This window comes from Sturnus vulgaris, chromosome 3 (genome assembly GCF_052056855.1).
Source record: "Sturnus vulgaris isolate bStuVul1 chromosome 3, bStuVul1.hap1, whole genome shotgun sequence".
Taxonomy (NCBI): domain Eukaryota; kingdom Metazoa; phylum Chordata; class Aves; order Passeriformes; family Sturnidae; genus Sturnus; species Sturnus vulgaris.
In genome coordinates, this window is record NC_142245.1 from 76,226,789 (window position 1) to 76,239,122 (window position 12,334).

Sequence of the window (12,334 nt, forward strand, 5' to 3'; positions counted from 1 at the left end):
ATTTTATTTAATGAACAGTAATGTAGAAAAATTATACATAAGCTCACAACTGCTCCTCTTCCTTAGCAACTCCTCTGTAGTAACGTTTTCTGGTAATAAGGTTACAGGATCCACATTACAGTCTGAACACTTCCTGAAAATTGTTTCCATTTATTACATGCTTAAAAGATCCACAGTTGTTATTAATTTTCTAAGGCATCAAACTTAGTAAAATATTTGGAAACCAATCTCTTACAGACTGTTATGATGCCTTGATTCTATGTTTAATGGTACTGATAGGCACAAGTGAGGTGACATTTTATTTTCAAGTTCTCCCACATTTTCTTAATGATACCACACAAAAAAATCCACAATATCTTAACCCTCAGGTCTATATCAGACACATGAAGAAATGTGGTTACTGTTTTTTTCATCATTGCCTTAGGAGCATACACCAAATTGTTGTCATGTCACTTAAATCACTCCAGGAAGACTCTCTGATAGTCCTGTGACATATACACATATTTTTCTTTCTGGCAGATGCTTAAGTTCGAATCAGAGGTAAAAGAAAGCCAAAACATTCTGACTTGCCACAAAAGGACTGTGGGAGAATTGGTGAAGTCCAGCCTGTGCCCATGCAGGGGTGCACCATTATCCTTATCAAGTGAATGGAATAAGCTAGACTCTCAAGTCCTGATCGTGCAGCTTACATATGAGTCTTTATTTACACAAATGGTCAGATTTCCACCAAAAGAAATAATGCATGTGATCAAAAATATGTACAATTAGGTCTTCAGATTAACACCAAGGTGTCTATAAATTTCTCAGAGATAAGACTAGTTCAGATTCTGCTGCTCAGGGATTCTTCTGGTTGACAGATAAAAACATTGAAATATACTCTTCTGTGAAAATGTGAAGTGGCACCCTGTGAAGATTTCTGAGCAGTAAAAGGCATGATAATGTTTAAATCATGTGCTATTGATCTGACCATGTGAGAACACTGTTAAAGTACAGATGATGTTAATAAAGTCAGTTAGTCTAACACCCTAGAGCCTTCCTTTTAACACATGGTGATACAGCATTATGGTTATGAAAAACTGTACATCCTGAGTCAGTAAATGTCACTGAACTTTAAAAAGAGAAAAAAGATATGTTGCTTACAGACAAATATGATTCATTTCTGCACAACAGAGAAAGACATATACACAAAACCACATGGTATTATCACTCTCATATTAGATTTTGAGAGCAGTCAAGCTTACTCAAGTATGCTAAGCCACATTTGGAAAGACATAATATTCCTGTTCTTTTTTACAATCTCCCAAGAGAAAGATTGTAAAATTTCTGTATCATCAATCTGTGCTGTGTCATATGCTGGCACTGGTGCGTGGGTTGGTTAGATTCCAGCTAAGTATAAAGGCATTTCACCTGCCTGTACCGAGGAAAATATGGGTATGTGAAATGAAAAAGAAGTGTGGCCAGCAAGTCAAGGGAGGACTCCTCTACTCCCATCTAGTGAGACCCCACATGGAGTATTGCATCCAGCCTGGGGTCCTCAGCAGAGGAAGGACATGGACCTCTTAGAATGGGTCCAGAGAAGGACCATGAAGATGATCAGAGGGCTGGAGCACCTGTCCTAATGAGTAAGTACTGAGAGAGTTGGGGTTGGAGAGGCCTGGAGGGGGCTCTGGGCAAACCTTTTAGGTGCCTTTTGGTACTTAAGGAGGGCCTGTAAGAAAGAAAGGGCCAGACTTTTTACACAGGCAGATAGTGATAAAACAAGAGAGAATGGCTTTAAATTAAAAGGGTGTTGATATAGACTAGATATAAGGAATATTCTTTTTTTTTATGACAAAGGTGGTGAAACCCTAGAACAAGTTGCTCAGAGAGATGGTGGCTGCCACATCCCTGGAAACACTGAAGGTCTGGTTGGATGGGGCTCTGAGCAACCGGATCTAGTTGAAGATGTCCCTGCTTATTGTGGAGGTGTTGGACTAAATGGCCTTTAAAGGTCCCTTCCAAACCAAACTATTCCGTGATTCTATAAAGGTTAGCCTATTTCATATATACTATCACCAACAAGAAAGTAGCAATACTTCATCTCTTTTCACTCATTATTATAAATAAACTGGATCTCCATCCAGATTTAGAACATAGGTAGATAGCAAAGATTTGTGTAACAATATTTAGTGTTAAGAAAATATTTAAGCAGCACTGTAGAGTAAAATTTGCATTATTCCAATTTTTCATGCCAATGTGATTTGTAAGGCAGCCAACGTATGCTAATTAGAAAATTTCCCTAATTAATTTCTGTTAGTGCACTGCCCCAACATGACTTAAAATGTACAGCTTAATGTATTAAATGTATTATGATTGTTTATATTTCCCATTGTAAAACAGGGAGTAATATGCTATTACCAGCAAGTGTTTACAACAATCTTTAGATGCACATATTCTAATTAAAGTGAGCATCCAACATGTTGGGCAAGGATGAGTCATACTCCACAACAGCTCTACAGGGAAGAGATCTGTATTTTTCCAAAGCAATGGCCAAAAAAATTGAATTACTTTCTTTTGTGTGAAATGTATTTTCTGCTGCTTATTGAATGCCTAAAGGATTAATGAACATGAAAGTACGAAGCCTGGGATACATACTGCATAGGACAAGGCAGGCAGCTGGAATGGAGGGCTAGAGGGAGCTATTTGAAAACCCAACCTTTTTGTTGCTAAGCACAAAACCTACTCTTACATGCATTTTATCACTCAGGAGCAAGGTACCGGCATTATGCCACCTTGGTTACCATGGTTTCCATTCAGCCACAGCGCCCCCTTGGAAAAGAAACAACTTTAATTTTATATTTATTACATATAACTCCTAGGTATTTTAAAACCAAAATTACAACTCGAATTATCATAAAACCAGAATTACAATTTGATCTATCTATGGACAGATCAACATGATTTTGTGTTTGAACACAATACATACTTTCCCAGATCCAAAGCATCTCCTCTCACCCCAGCAAGGTTTGAAAATAACCACACTCACAGAGATGCCTTTTTTCAAAGAGCGCCAAACCTTCTGAACATCACAGGTTTTGATGAACCCTGACAGCGAATGTGTTTCCCAATCCATATGGCACCACCAAGTGGGCAGTGATGGACCTAAGAGCTGGAGGAGGCTGCTGGGAACCTCTGCTGCTGCTCCTGCCCCCCTGCCAGGAGGGAATGCTCTGCTGCTCTGATGGTTGTGGTGAAGAAAACACATCCTCAGTGTGAGAGCAGAGCCCTCTCGAAGGAAATAGTTGCTTGCTGTCTCATAAAAGAACGAAGGTGTTTTGAACACAGTATTTATTGTAAAGGTGTCAGGCTAGATCGACAACTTCTGATCTTTGCACTTTTCAACAGCTCCAGAAAGTGCAATATGCACTGACCTGCTCTCTAGCAAGGCGCCTTGCTGTCTCTAGCTATATTTAAATCACACAGCTTTAATTGTGATACTTCCCTAGGAAGATCCACAGTAATTTAGTTTGGGTGATACAGCATCCATGCAAAAAGCAAATTATGAAAGGGACTAATGCTATCAGAACAATAACTTATGTTGTCGTTTTGTTCTATTTTCACCTTTTCCACGCAGCTATGGTATTCTGAGATATGAAGATAGCAGCAGAAGCTGGTCTTTAGGTAGCAAATTGTATGCCAATGACATTTGAAGCATGCTAAAACAGATGGGATAATCTCATTTTCGAATGTGGCTGTAGAAACAACCAAGAATGAAATAATAATTCATACAAAAACTAATTTCAGTAGGCTTTGGAGTCAGATTGCAATCACTGAACAAACCTCTTTGCGATTTTCTGACCCATCACCATTTTTACTCCTACAGATCCTAAAGTATCTGCATAATTAGGCTTCACTGGTTACTAGAAAACTGCAAATAAGGACACTCCCTACCCCAACTGTCCTTCTTTCTCCTGCCTCTGTAGCTGATAATAGCTGTGGTAAATCTGTAGTAAATAACCATTGGAAAATGGTGACAAGTTAATTTGGCTCATAACTGCGAAGGCAATGAGACATTTCTGCAACTGTTTAGATCAGCTTTGTCAGATGTAAGTCAGTTACAAAGGCGACACATTTAATTGTACAAAGAACACATGGAGAATAAATCAACTTTCAGGCTTGAATTACAGTGCAGGGGGGATAATTACCAGAGCAGAACATGTACTTAGAAACAAAAACCTTTTGTAGGACACAAACACCTGGAACAGAATTACACCTAAAATGAATGTTGAGTATCCAAAAAAAAAAGAATAGGAATATTGAATTAAACCATTTTACTATTTTTACCTATGTGACTTCTCAGTGAGGATGGAGAAGAGCAGCTTTGACCAGACTTCCAAAACTTATTGTGGTGATGCTAATGGTTCACTAGGCATCCATTTTATCCTCAAAATCCATGCACAATTGTGGAGCTGCTTGTATCCTATTTGCTCCACAGTCCCCATATGCCTGGTAGGTGGATTTCATGCATGTGCAGTCTGGAAGGCTTGCTTCATCTATAAATCATAGCCACTTTTAATGGCTGAAAGTATATAAAAAAACCTATGATGAGCTTTGAGATCTGGGTTGAAAGAATTGAGTTCTTTTAAGTAACTGCCCTGTACCAAATTTTGCCAATTTTGTGTTCAGCTAACTACACACTGGCAATTTATTCTTCTTGCTACATATATTATCAGATATTAAAAACCTGTACCTGGTTTAAAACCTAGCAATAGTATATACTGTGCTAATTAAAATGTGTATGACGTTTCTATCTAGGTAAAATAAACTCAGGTGATGTGATGAATTACTGAGTTATTCAAAATATTATCTGTTACAAAAGCTTGGTGTCTTTGTTCAGCATACCACTGAATGTTTCCATTAATTGAGCGCACTTTGGAACAAAGGACATAAATTTGAAAATAAGTAACATCTTCACTTTGGAGTCACTTAATCTGTATGAGTTTGTTGGAATGCAAAATGAGGCTATAAAACCATCTAAGTTATTTCTCATTACAACAAATGGCTACAAAGAGGTAGGAATTACTATATTGTTGTGTCCCAAGCAGGATAAAGTCTTTTGTCCCAGTTGTCAAGAACTGTATTATTGCCCTCAAGCATCGAAGAATTTTAAAAGAAGTATAGAGTTCCTAGGGTTTATCTGGTTTACAATTACTGAACCTTTGCTGCAGTTTTATAGTATTTTCTCTACAATCATAAGGCTTAGAAACTTCCATTTTAAAAGAATGGAAATAAAAATTTTCATCCAATAACAGGACTGAAGGATTTAAAACTTCCTGAGTAAAAAGCCATAATATAGTTTTTCTCTTTGAGAGAAAAATATTTGTGTTAATGTAAAATCTATGATATCTTAATCAAATATTGAGGATTGATTTGGAGGAATGTTTTTAGCACATAGTTAGTGATTTTCTTCAGCATTTGTTTCTTATTATTTTCTGAGAAGAGGAAAATGAACAGCAGCTGATATATTTTGTCTACAGATTGAATTATCCAGATATCCAAAAATCACACTGCTGATCCAGAATACATCATTGTTGATAATTACAAGTTTTCTACTCAAGAAGAGGTTGCTTTTAAGAGATGCATGAAAAATTCCCATGAATCATCTGTATACCACTTTGGATTGCCACTAAATAAACGTATTATATAAACCTGCAGTGTTAATGTTGTTTGTTAGGAAAAGCCCTCAGTAGGTTACTGAAGGAGTTTTTTTTTAAACTAGCTGATCTTTATTTATTCTGAATTATTCCAGAGGAAATTGTTGTTTTCAATAATTTGTGGTTATTATGAGTTCTTCCTTTGTTCTTATTTCAAAATTTATATAATCTTAGACATGACCACTGTGATGCTCTAATGTGATCTAAAATAAAGTGATGTAATGCTTCCTTAATTTCCCATTTCTTTGAAATACAGAAGCTTAGGGGAAAAATAAGGAACCCACCATTGATCAAGTAATTTCCAGTGAGAAGTAATCCTGCATAATCCTTAGAAAATTGCCACAATGAGTTACTATGTTCATGTTTCAAGACTGAGCTCTACTTCTAGACTGACTGTTTGTGGTAAACTGTCACCAATTTGTTGCCTCTTCTTTAACCAATGTTTACGGTATGGAAAACCAACCCTATTCCCCATGAAGATACTTACAAACTGTGGTTCATTAATACAGCAATGTAATCTCTGTAATACCCATACAAGGAAATGCACACAGTGTTAGTCTAGCAAGTGCTGAAGAAGGACGGGAAATATCTTTAGAACTATAACGGTCAAGAAAATTACAAGCCTACTCAAAATATCAACTATTCCAATAGAGATGTTCACAGCAGCTCTAGCATGAATCCTGCCCTGCTCATTCTGTTGAGGAAAAACACCCTGGGGGCTGTAGAAGTCTTTGTTTTCACACCCTGCAGACTGTTCTGAGACCTGCTGTATCTTTTAAGTACAATGACGTTATTATGTCAAGCTGTGCCTGAAACATTTTCTATTAAGGCTGGAGCTAACACTATGATACAATAGATCTTTTCCATTTCTAGTTTCTCTGTGTGTCCCTGTAGGCTGGAACTTTGCCCTGCAGGCAACGAGGGCACAAAAATGGCAAACAGGCTTTGAGGAATGTGTGCTACTGTGAGCTACAGTGCGCTGCAAGTCCTGCAAACCAGTCCTTCTTTTAATGTATAATTAAATTGTGGAACTCATTGCCATGAGATGTTATGGAGGTCAAAAGCATAAGTAGATTTAAAACAAAGTAGAAAAGCATTGCAAAAAATCAACACTGAAGTAAAAGTTCATGTGTAGTTAATAAACACAGCAGTTGGGATGTAACTCCTAGGAAGAGCAAGTGGTTTAACGAAGTTTGTAAGTCACTCTCTGCTGGAAAGTAGATGCTATCATTTGGTACATGTTTCTTACTTTTTGCTCCTGTAAAGATCTACTGACATTCATTGGTCAAGGTGTCAAACACCCATTCAGCAGCATTTCAGCACTTGCAAGGACCAGCAGTGTGCTACAGAACCATCCAAATAGGCCAAGAAGAAATGGGCATCAGGGCAGCATGGAAGAAAGCACAAGTCTGTGCTGCCCACTGATTTTTCCTTCCATCTATCAGGCATTTCTCAGTGCACCACAGGAAAGCATCTCAGAATGCATATATCTGGAAGCATAGCATTTTCAACCCATCCAGAAATGTTACAAGGCTAATATTTCAACAGTCCTCTCTGCAAGGAGACTAATTCAGATTGAAGCAGAAATAACTGATTGCATGGATACAGATTCTGAGCTGTGTCAGTCACCACAGAAATGGCAGAAGCTGTTGCTGTCCTTTCCGAGTTCACTTGCCTCTGGAGCTCAGTTGTAGAATGGCCTTTGTGGGCACTCTTAATCTACTTCTGCATAAAGTCAGCTGGCATAGTTTAACCTATTGTTTAATGTATTTTGAGCTAATCTTGGCTGACCTTTTGCTGAAAAAAATAATAAGCACTTGTATGAGCCTTTCTGCCAGCTCTACTCTGATGGCAGTGCCCTCCAGCAGAAAAACAGTTGTGTCTAAAATTTCCACCAATCCTTTCACAAAAGTTATGTTAAATAACTCCACAGCTCAGTAAGAGCTCACTGTCTGCACAGGCAAGGTGTAGTGGATTTTTTCCTTTAATCCCTAAATTAGAAATGCAGCTATGTCCTACAGACAGTAGGACACTTAAGACTGTGGTATTCAGGATTGCGGTTTTTATTTTTTGGTTCTGCACAAGAAATAAAGACTGCAGGCTGTGTTACAGTCTTGTGATTAAGTTGGCAGAGATAGAAATCACATATGTCATCTCTGTACTGAAAGATCATCTCATCAAGACTTCTGCTGAAATTCCAGAACCTGATTCTTCTGATTATTAGAAACATTCTAAATTTCAACCTTAAATTTATTCATAGCTCTTCTCCCTCTTTGGTGATTGCCATCTCACTGCCTGTGTATTTATAGGCATCAATCATAACATTAGAAAGGACTTTATGTAGAGCAATCTGGAGAAATACGCTTCAGTAAACATTATCTGAAATTGAAAAAAGGATGGCTTTACCAAGTTTTTTTTTGTTAAAACACAACTTTGCTGAAATTGTCTCTTTCCTGCATTAAAAAAATCAAAATATCAGATCTGGCATCAGATGGTCTATTTGAAGACAAAAATGGAGACGGTATGATGATCATTAGCAAAAGGTTCGTTCTTCAAACTTGTTTACTTTTAATAACACAGACTTGCTTTAAAAGGACATAGGGCTTTCACATTAACAATCCTTTCCTCTCCAGTAATCAGCATTCATAAGAATAGAACAATGTGAAAATATTAATTTTTAAATAGGTATTTTATGTATTTTTTTGGATATTACGCCCTAAAACCCCCCAAAAGATAGCACCTTCTTTTATTTGCTATAAAATGGAATGTAAAATGTCTGGATTTAAAATATAAAACTAAAACAGCAAAGAACCTTATAAAAGAATAGTCTCTTGTCTGTGCAATTGCCTTTACAGGTGTCCTACATTGTTATTTTTTATGAATACTGAACTGACAAGAGATAATGTGCCAAGAAAAATGTAATATGCAAAATGTCTGATTTCTAGAAAGCAATTACTTCTTTAAGGAAAACAGATTTTTAAAAAAATTCTTTCCTGAGCCTGTATCTCTTTGTTAGAACTCTGTAGCCATGGGGTTTTTAACCCTTTAAGTGCGGTGGAAATAAGATGCACAGCTACATGGTCATCTTTCATGATGGAAAAGAAAGAGACAAGTTTATTCAGGAACACACTTGGTTTTATAGCATGACTCGCAACTCCAAGAGTAGAGAAGAGTGATTGGTTCAGAAAGAAGACACCCCATTCCCAGGGCCTGGTCACACACCACAACAGGTGTTCTATCTTTGTTATTAATTCCTTTTTATTTTGACCAAATTATCACCCTGGGAGAAATTCCCCCTAGCCTTCAGCTGGGAACAGAGCTGAGAAGCTCCAGCCTGGAATATTTTTCAGGCTATAATTTTCTTCCTTTCAGGCTATAATTTTCTTGCTTTCTTTCCCTACGAAACTCTAGTGCAAGGCCTTCAAGTCAAAGAGTGCATCATATGAGGGCTAACTCCACACATACAAACACAAACAGCTCAATGTCATAAAGTCTCTGATAAAAACCTCCTATTTGTTCACTTTTGGCACTTATGCATCTAAAAATTGGAAATCAAATTAAGAAAAAGAACCAAAATCTCTGAAGACTTCAATGATGCTTAAGGAGCACCCCTTCCTCTCCTCTTTCCATACTTAGGCTGGAGATCAGCAGCCCTAAAATAAGAAGCTGGCTTTTCAATCTTAGGTCTCAGGTACTGATCCAAAGGCAACTCTCATTGTGTCTCTGCTGTCTTCCTAGCTAGGATCTACTGTTTTTTCACCTCATCTACCTTATAACAAAGATATGTTTCAGCTTATTTAAATAAGAATTCCACTTCATTCCAGGTAGAGCTGTTCCTCTGGAAGACTTACAGCATGGGGATCAATAGACATATTCATGCATTATACAAAAGATGGTAAAAGTAATTGTTAACAGGACCTAAAAAGAAATTGGTCTTAATATCTGGAATAGGACATGAAAAAGGTAGGGAAGATACGCAGAAGACAACTGGAATTATTAAAGGGATTAAAGAGAGAGGCTGTCTTAGGAGATCAGACTCAAAAATTTTCAACTGGGAGAAGGCAGTGTTGAGACTTATTTAAGCTTTATGAAATCATGAAGGTGGCTATAAGGATGAATAGTTTTCATAAAATTTCAAAGTTTGGCTCATTCAATGGAATTAAATTAAAACAAATAAAAAGAACACATTATTTTATAGTGGCTAGTGCATTTCCGGACTCGCTGCCAAAAGAGGTTGTGGAAGCAATAGGTTCAGACAGGAATTGGATAAGTTCATGTACAAGTCCAAAAAAGGACAGTGACAGGACTAGGCAACGATTTAGAGCCACAGAAGGTAGGGGAGTACATAGAAAAGAGTTTGAAGAAGGTGGCCAAGCTTGCGTGCACTCTGTAAATAGTTTCTTCTACTGCTGCTGTTTCCATTTGCCTTTCTGTTTAGAAAAACAGAATTTTGTATAAGAAAAACTTTGAAGACCCCCAAGGGAGGGAGAGGGCTATAGGTAATGGAAAAAAAAGGATGAAAAATAGGCAACAACAAACAACAAATGATAGAAAGGGAAGCGTTATGGCACTGAATATACAGAGTTAGGGAACTGGAGGAGGGCTGAAGCAGAGCAACCCTGACATCACTCATCACTTCTTGAAGGTTAACCCAGGAGCAGGTGGATGATTCCCAGTGATGCTCTGCCTGGAGATGTGGGAGGATGATGAAGTGAATATACACTGGTTCCACTGTCACCAGGATCTCTCCTTCCAGCTTCCTTCTTCTTGTGACATGAGCAACCAACAGGGCCTAGAAGCTGTTGATGAGGAGATCCTGTAACTTGAAAGGGTCTTGGATAGGTTATAAATAAAAAGTGCAGAGGGAAAAGCACAGCTAGAACTTCAGTGAGCCTTTCTAGAGGAGAGATATCATTTGATGTACACTCAAAATACCTGATGTATGCTAGGGTCTCTTGCCACCCTCTGAGGAAAAAAAAAAGATTCACAGTCCAGCTCAGTGGGGCATTTTCCCCATTCATGTTCTTAGGACATTTTTATCCTCTCTGAGGGGTATGAATTGTAAAAGCCTCCAGAGGTGAAAGTCACTTTTGAGTTACTAGTGCTGTTCAAAAAATGGTATGGCATATTTAGGACAAAGGGAACACACAGAGAATTTGAAAACTTAGTTAATCCCAGGTGCAATTAAAAAAGGGTAGAAACTATTTTAAAGTGAAAACTAAAAATTAAGTGCAACATCTTAGAAAAATTCTTGTATTTTCATTAAACTGACTGAACAGAAAATTTTGTTTTAAAGTCCTAGTTCATGCTCATTCTTTGTTGAAGTTACTTACCAGTTCAGAGAAGTGGATTCCAACACAGATATTTCCCAGTGGTAAATGGTATACCTTACTTAATGTAATGCTCTCTTTCAATGATAAATGAGTTTTTCGCCATAATTTTTATTTAACTGGAGTATCTGTGAAGCATTTGTTATTGGTTTTCAGTTCAGAAACATCTTTTATTATAGAGACAACTTCATAAAATTAAGTTCATGAGGCATTGATTTTGGTTCTGAATAAAAAGAAATGAAAATGTTTCTAATAAATATCATCTATGTTGTCCACCTTCACTTCTTGTATCTTCTAAAAGTCAAATTTGCTGATGAATGAATGCCAATAATTCTAACATGATGCACGGGATTAGATTACCAAATTTGTGCCATTGCAAAAGAAAAGTGCTTGTGGCAGAAGTCCTATTTTTTTACTCTTTTCTTAGGGTGTAGTTGAAGAAAAAACTGGACATGCTCAAACACTACAATGCAGATAGTTTCCTTCACAAAGACATTGGAAAATCATTCCAGCCAGTTTCACTAGACTGTAATATAGGGATCCCAAAGGATTTGCTGAAAACTAACACTGCTAATTTTAATTCCTATGTTATCAGTAAAAATAACTGTTTTGAAACAGAAATACCAATATCTATCATAGAGATCCTACTGAAAAATTATATAAAATAACTGAAGTAGATATAAATCTAGGCTGCAAGTGACACAATAGAAAATTCTGAAAAACAGGCACAGATGGGATTGGAATGGGGGAAAGACTACACTTCTTTTATTATTCCCTAATCATGGAACCATGGGAAACACTGAACTAGGAGGAGAGAAGGGCAGAGAGTGGGGAAAGTTTATAATTTCTCTCTAGGAAATCCAGGAAATATTCTTTGCTCCTGGTTCTTGGATGACAGAACAAAAGGAAACAAAGAGTTTATAAATTTCAGTAATATTGAACATAGCCTCCCTGTCCAGCATATTAACTACTAGAAGAAGTTTGCTGGTTCTATTATGGGAGAGTTCAAATGAAGAGAAGTGTTGTGAGTCTCATTCCTTTCTTAAACTGGGATATGGGATGAAGACACATGGTTATCAGAATTGAACTTTAAGAGCAAAATATCGCATTGGAGACTATTTTGTGCCATGTCCTCCACTTCCCAAGCTCCTTAAATTATTATAATTACAGAAGAATTTAAGATACAGCCCAGACACAACAGGGTCTTGTAGACTGGCAACTGAAAGCTGAATTTTCCCAAAACACTTTTTTTGGGCTGATATGGACGATGCACAGATGCAACAGAGCTTTGGTTTATCTTGCTTCAAAGGC